The sequence below is a fragment of the Marmota marmota genome, unplaced genomic scaffold (genome assembly GCF_001458135.2).
Source record: "Marmota marmota marmota unplaced genomic scaffold, marMar, whole genome shotgun sequence".
Taxonomy (NCBI): Eukaryota; Metazoa; Chordata; class Mammalia; order Rodentia; family Sciuridae; genus Marmota; species Marmota marmota.
This window is the reverse complement of record NW_026000000.1, coordinates 12,555,898-12,562,419: the sequence shown is the minus strand read 5'-3', so window position 1 is coordinate 12,562,419 and position 6,522 is coordinate 12,555,898. Positions and strand designations below refer to the sequence as shown.

At 35.5% G+C, this 6,522-nt stretch overlaps 1 protein-coding gene across 14 annotated transcripts in view; it reads left to right on the top strand.

Moving 5' to 3' along the window:
• Positions 1 to 6,522, top strand: part of LOC107153403 (ankyrin repeat domain-containing protein 26) — a 113,011-nt gene that overhangs the window by 18,550 nt on the left and 87,939 nt on the right. The gene's annotated exons all lie outside the window — the stretch shown is intronic.

Sequence of the window (6,522 nt, the reverse complement as noted above, 5' to 3'; positions counted from 1 at the left end):
CTCCTCTCTCTCTATAATTCTTGCTTTTAAATTTAGCAAAGTGATATCTTATATTTAATTCAGCAAAACCTGTGTTCATATATAATGCAAACTGAAATCTGTTTTATGCCTCTTGAGATTTATTATGAATTACTAATTTTTTACTTTTTTGTTCTTATAGTTTCTAACTTAGTATTATTTATCTAATTTATCTTTCTGTTTGGGTATATAATTTTGATAACTGTTTTGGATTTTTTTTTTTTTCTCTTTGTGCATGCTAGACAAGTGCTTTACCAGTGAGCTACATTCTCAGGCCCATGTTTTAGATCTTTTTTGAGAATAAAGAATTAATAGGGTTGGGTATGTATTTTAGTAACACAGTACTTGCCTAGCATGTGCAAGGCCTTGGTTTAGATCCCCAGAAACCAACAGAGAATAAAGAACAAATAAGTAAGCATTTTATTTAATGTTTTCATTGATTTAAATTTCTGATTATATTAATTAGGTTCTTCTTTGTATTGCTGGAGATTGGACCCAGATCTGAGCACATGCTAGACAAGTGCTCTACTACTCAGCTGCGTCCCAGCCCAAATATTCATAGTTGTTAAACCTTATGTGTAAATTCTTTTATCTTTAAAGCCTAATAATTCTGATGATTAGATATTTTTAAATTGTTTTCTTCTTCATATGAATATTGGATCCTGATTAACAAATATTTGAGCAGTATTTGAAAAGTATTTAAAGACTTAGAAATCTTCACCTTGGAAAAGTTTTTAATAGTCTATACTTTCTCCAATTTTTAACCCCCATTCCACATAGTATAAATAGAAAATTAGAACTATTAGTATACTGTTTATAGGGAAACCATGTGAATTTTAAAACTGGGTTTTATACTTTTTCCTTACATCATACTGGTACTTTAAAATACCTGATCTATAATCACATAATCATTTCTCTTTTGTTTTTAAGATGAGGGTCATGCTGTATACCTAGGCTAGCCTCAGTTTCCTGGGATCAAGTAATTCTCCCACCGCAGCCTTCCATGTATCTTGGACTTCAGATGTGACCCACCATGTCTAAGTTTATAAGTTAAAACTTTTAGGATTATTTACTTATTTATTTTGATACTGGGAATTGAACCCAGGGATACTCTACCACTGAGCCATATCTCCAGCCCTTTTAATTTTTTCTTATTTTTTTAACAAAAACTTTTATTGTAGTTAGCATTTCTTCCACAGTTTTTTTTTAATTTTTTTAAAAATTAAATGACAGCAGAATACATTACAATTCTTTTTACACATATATAGCACAATTTTTCATATCTCTGGTTGTATATAAAATGTTGACACCAATTCATGTCTTCATACATGTACTTTGGATAATGATGTCTATCACATTCCACCACCCTTGCTAACCCCTTGCCCCCTCCCTTTCCCTCTCACCCCTCTGCCCTATCTAGAGTTCATCTATTCCTCCCATGGACCCCCTTCCTACCCCACTTTGAATCAGCCTCTTTATATTAGAGAAAACATTTGGCTTTTGGCTTTTTTTTTTTTTTTTTTTTGAGGGGAATGGCTAACTTCACCTAGCATTATCTTCTCCAATGCCATCCATTTCTGTGCAAATGCCATGATTTTATTATCTTTTATTGCTGAGTAAAATTCCATTATGTATATGTACCACTTTTTTTTTTATCCATTCATCCACTGAAAGGCATCTAGGTTGGCTCCACAGTTTAGCTTTTGTGAATTGTGCTGCTATAAACATTGATGTGGCTGTGTCACTTTAATATGCTGTTTTTAAGTCCTGGGGTATAGACCTAGGAGAGTGATAGCCATGTGAAATGTGGTTCCATTCCCAGATTTCCAAGGAATCTCCTACTGCTTTTCATATTGGTTGCACCAATTTGCAGTCCCACCAGCAATATATGAGCGTACCTATTTCCCCACATCCTCACCAATACTTATTGTTGTTTCTCTTCATAATGGCTTACATTCTGACTGGAGTGAGATGATATCACAGAGTAGTTTTGATTTGCATTTCTCTTATTGCTAGAGATGATAAACATTTTTTCATATATTTGTTGATTGATTGTATATCCTCTTCTGAGAAATGTCTATTCATGTCCTTGGGCCATTTGTTGATTGGGTTATTTGTTTTTCTGGTGCTTAGCTTTTTGAGTTCTTTATATACCCTAGAGATTAGTGCTCTATCTGATGTATGAGGAGTACAAATTTGTTCACAGAATGTAGGCTCTCTATTCACCTCACCGATTGTTTCTTTTGCTGAGAAGAAACTTTTTAGTTTGAATCTATCGTATTTATTGATTCTTGGTTTTAACTTTGTAGGAGTCTTATTAAGGAAGTTGGGGCTTAATCCCACATGATGAAGATTAGTGCCTACTTTTTTTTCTATTACACGCAAAGTCTCTGGTTTATTTCCTAGGTTCTTGATCCACTTTGAGTGAGTTTTGTGCATGGTGAGAGATAGGAATTTAATTTCATTTTGTTGCATATGGGTTTGCAGTTTTCCCAGCACCACTTGGTGAAGAGGCTATCTTTTCTCCAATGCACCCTTTTGGCACCTTTGTCTAATGTAAGATGATTCTAATTCTGTGGGTTAGTCTCTGGGTCCTCTATTCTGTACCATTGGTCTACCAGTCAGTTTTGGTGCCAATACCATGCTATTTTTGTCACTATTGCTCTGTAGTACAGTTTAAGGTCTGGTATAGTGATGCCACCTGCTTCATTCTTCCTGCTAAGGGTTTCTTTAGCTATTCTGGGTCTCTTATTATTCCAGATGAATTTCATGATTGCTTTTTCTATTTCTATGAGGAATGCCACTGGGATTTTGATTGGAATTTCATTAAATCTGGATAGTGCTTTTGGTAGTATGGTCATTTTGACAATATTAATTCTACCTATTCAAGAGCAAGGTAGATCTTTCCATCTTCTATAGTCTTCTTTGATTTCTTTCTATAGGGTTCTGTAGTTTTTATTGTATAGATCTTTCACCTCTTTCGTTATGGTGATTCCCAATTTTTTTTTTTTTAGGTTATTGTAAATGGGGTGATTTTCCTCATTTCCCTTTCTGTGGATTTGTCACTGATGAACAGAAATGCCTTTGATTTATGGGTGTTGATTTTATATCCTGCTACTTTGCTGAATTCATTTACTAAGTCTAGAAGTTTTCTGGTGGAATTTTTAGGGTCTTCTAGGTATAGAATCATATCATCAGCAAATAGTGCTAATTTAAGTTCTTCTTTTCCTATATGTATCTCTTTAATTTATTTTGTCTAATTGCTCTGGCCAGTGTTTCAAGAACTATGTCAAGTAGAAGTGGTGAAAGAGGGCATCTCTGTCTTGTTCCAGTTTTTAGAGAGAATGCCTTCAATTTTTCTCCATTTAGAATAATGTTGGCCTGAGGCTTAGCATAGATAGCCTTTACAATGTTGAGATATGTTCCTGTTAATCCTAGTTTTTCTAGTGTTTTGAACATAAAGAGGTGCTGTATTTTGTCAAATGCTTTTTCTGCATCTATTGAGATGATAATATGATTCTTATCTTTGAGTCTATTGATGTAATGAATTACATTTATTGATTTCTGTATGTTGAACCAACCTTACATTCTTGAAATGAACCCCACTTGATTGTGATGTACTATCTTTTTGATATGTTTTTGTATTTGATTTGCCAGAATTTTATTGAGAATTTTTGCATCTATGTTCATTAGAGATATTGGTCTGAAGTTTTCTTTCTTTGATGTGTCTTTGCTTTGTTTTGGAATCAGGGTGATATTGGCCTCATAGAATGAGTTTGGACCTGCTGCCTCTTTTTCTATTTCCTGAAATAAATTGGAGAGTATTGGTATCAGCAGTATGTAATGTCCATCTTTATCTCTTTTGGTTAACTTTTGCTTGAACTCTACTTATTTGACACGAGGATGGAAACCCCTGCTTACTTCCTCAGTCCATGTGAGTGGTACCTTTTTACCAACCTTTCCCCTTCAGTCTGTATGTCTTTTCCCGTTGGATGAGTCTCTTGGAGGCAGCATATTGTTGGATCTTTTTAAAAATCCAGTCTGCTAGCCTATGTCTTTTGTTTGGTGAGTTGAACCCATTAACATTCAGGGTTATTATTGAGACATGGTTTGTATTCCCAGTCATATTTGTTTATTTTTGTTATTTAACTTGACTCAATTTTCTTCTTTAATTAGTTTTTCCTTTAGGGTACTACCTCCCTCTGCTGATTTTAATTGTTGTTTTGTTTTTCCTCTTCATGGAATATTTTGCCAAGGATGTTTTGTAGTGCCAGTTTTCTAGCTATAAATTCTTTTAACTTTCATTTATCATGGAAGGTTTTTATTTCATCTTAAAATCTATAGCTTAATTTTGCTGGATACAAGATTCTTGGTTGGCACTCATTTTCTTTCAGAGCTTGATATATATTGTTCCAGGATCTTGTAGCTTTCAGGGTGTGTGTTGAAAAATCTGCTCTTATCCTCATTGGTTTTCCTCTGTATGTAATCTGACTCCTTTCTCTCGTGGCTTTTAAAATTCTCTCCTTATTATGTGTGTTGGGCATTTTTATATAATGTGCCTTGGTGTGGATCTCTTGGGATTTTGTACTTTCAGCGTCCTGTAGGCTTCTTGAATTTTGATTTCCAATTCATTCTTCATGTTTGGAAAGCTTTCTGATATTATTTCATTGAATAGATTGTTCATTCCTTTGATTTAGACCTCTATGCCTTCCTCTATCCCAATAACTCTTAAATTTGGTCTTTTTATGCTATCCCATGTTTCTTGAATGTTCTGTTCATGGTTTCTTACCTTTATAGTAGTGTGTTCTATGTTCTTTTCAAGATTATATATTTTTATCTTCATGGTGTCATGTCCTGTCTTCAAGTGGTCTACTCTGTTGGTGATGCTTTCATTTAAGCTTTTAGTTTGGTTTATTGTTTTTTTCATTTCAAGGATTTCTGGGTTTTTTGTTTGTTTTTATTTTTTAAATTTAATTTAATGTTGTTGTTGTTGTTGTTGTTTTTAGAATCTCTATCTCCCTGTTGAGGTGATCCTTTTCTTCTTGACTTTGTTTATGCAGTTCCTTGTTGAAGTCAGTAATGTTTCACTGCTTGTATTTGCTCTCTTATATATTCCTTGAGTTCACAGAACATTTTAACCATGTATATCCTGAACTCTTTCTCTGTCATTTTTTTCCTGCTGTGGCTGCCAATGATTCTAATGATGTGGTGTCTTGATTTGTTTGTGGTACTTTGTTCCCTTGTCTTTTTATGTTGCTTTTGTGTCTTCCTTTCCAGCTCTGTGGGTCTGGGGTGTTATTTTTTTTTTTTTACCCTATACATTTGTAATGCTCTTGTAGGGTTCCCAGATCCCTCCTTTGTGGGGAAGGACAATGTTAACAGATCCCAATATCAACAATATATCATCTAAGAACAATTTTTTTTGTTATTAAGATGTTTACTCTCAATGTAGAGACATGTTGGATTCAATTATTATCTAAAATATAATCAGTAGTTTCATAAAAAGGTTTACAATTTCTTACGGTAGACACTGGGGTGGGGCATAGGACAATATGCTGAGGAGGAAGGATGTGAGGATATAGAGTTAATATATCTTAAGAAATGTGAAAAAGAAATCTAGTGAAGAGGGTTAGTAGCAAGAGAATAGACAGGAAGTAATTTAGGGTACACAAGTACATGGGAAGACAGAGTACATAAAACAAACACACATGTATTTAGAAAAATACAGGATGTTAAAATAGTAATATTTGGAGGAGGAAAGAAAAATGAAAGAAGAAAAAAAGAAAGAAAACAAAAGAACATATACAACCCCTCTATATTATATTATTCAGCTAACTCAGTCCTCAAAGTCCTATTTCATGCAAAGTTCTTGGTTTCACATATGTTGGGGATGTGAGGGCTGGAGAATAGAGTGGTAGAAGAGAAAGAAAAAAAAATACTCGAAAGAAGAAACGGGTTGTTGCTAGTTTTAGAGATCTGTATCTTCTGTTTTTCTTCTCATCCAATAGGTGGGGTTGTCTATTCTAAGCTGGTGTCTCTGCCCTCAGGATGGTGTAGATAACCAGGATGGGAAGACTGGTCCTGATGTAGGGCGTCTGGAAGCGGGGAGTGCCACTCACCAGTTCCTGCAGGGAGATGGCACTTCACGGGTCTTTTTTGGGGACCTCTCGTCTGACTTGAGCAGCCAGTATTATCTCCCTCTCACTTAGAAGTTCCCAACTGCAGGATCTCCCACACCCAGGCTCACACCAAGTGGCCACACTCCACACCTGCCCAACTGAGAGCTGTTTCTGTGTTGGGTGGTCACTGTGCCAAGTTACTGCCACCAAGGGTGGGGGGAGTTGGATACCTGGTACCTGGCCAGATGGAGATATGATCTGAGAGCTGCCCCCACCAAATAATGGCGAGAAAGGTTTCAAGAAGAGGCAGTCTGCTTCTATCACCGGGGTATCTGGGTAAGTGGGGGGAACCAGGAGATGACATTGTGCTGTGGGTAGGTAGTAG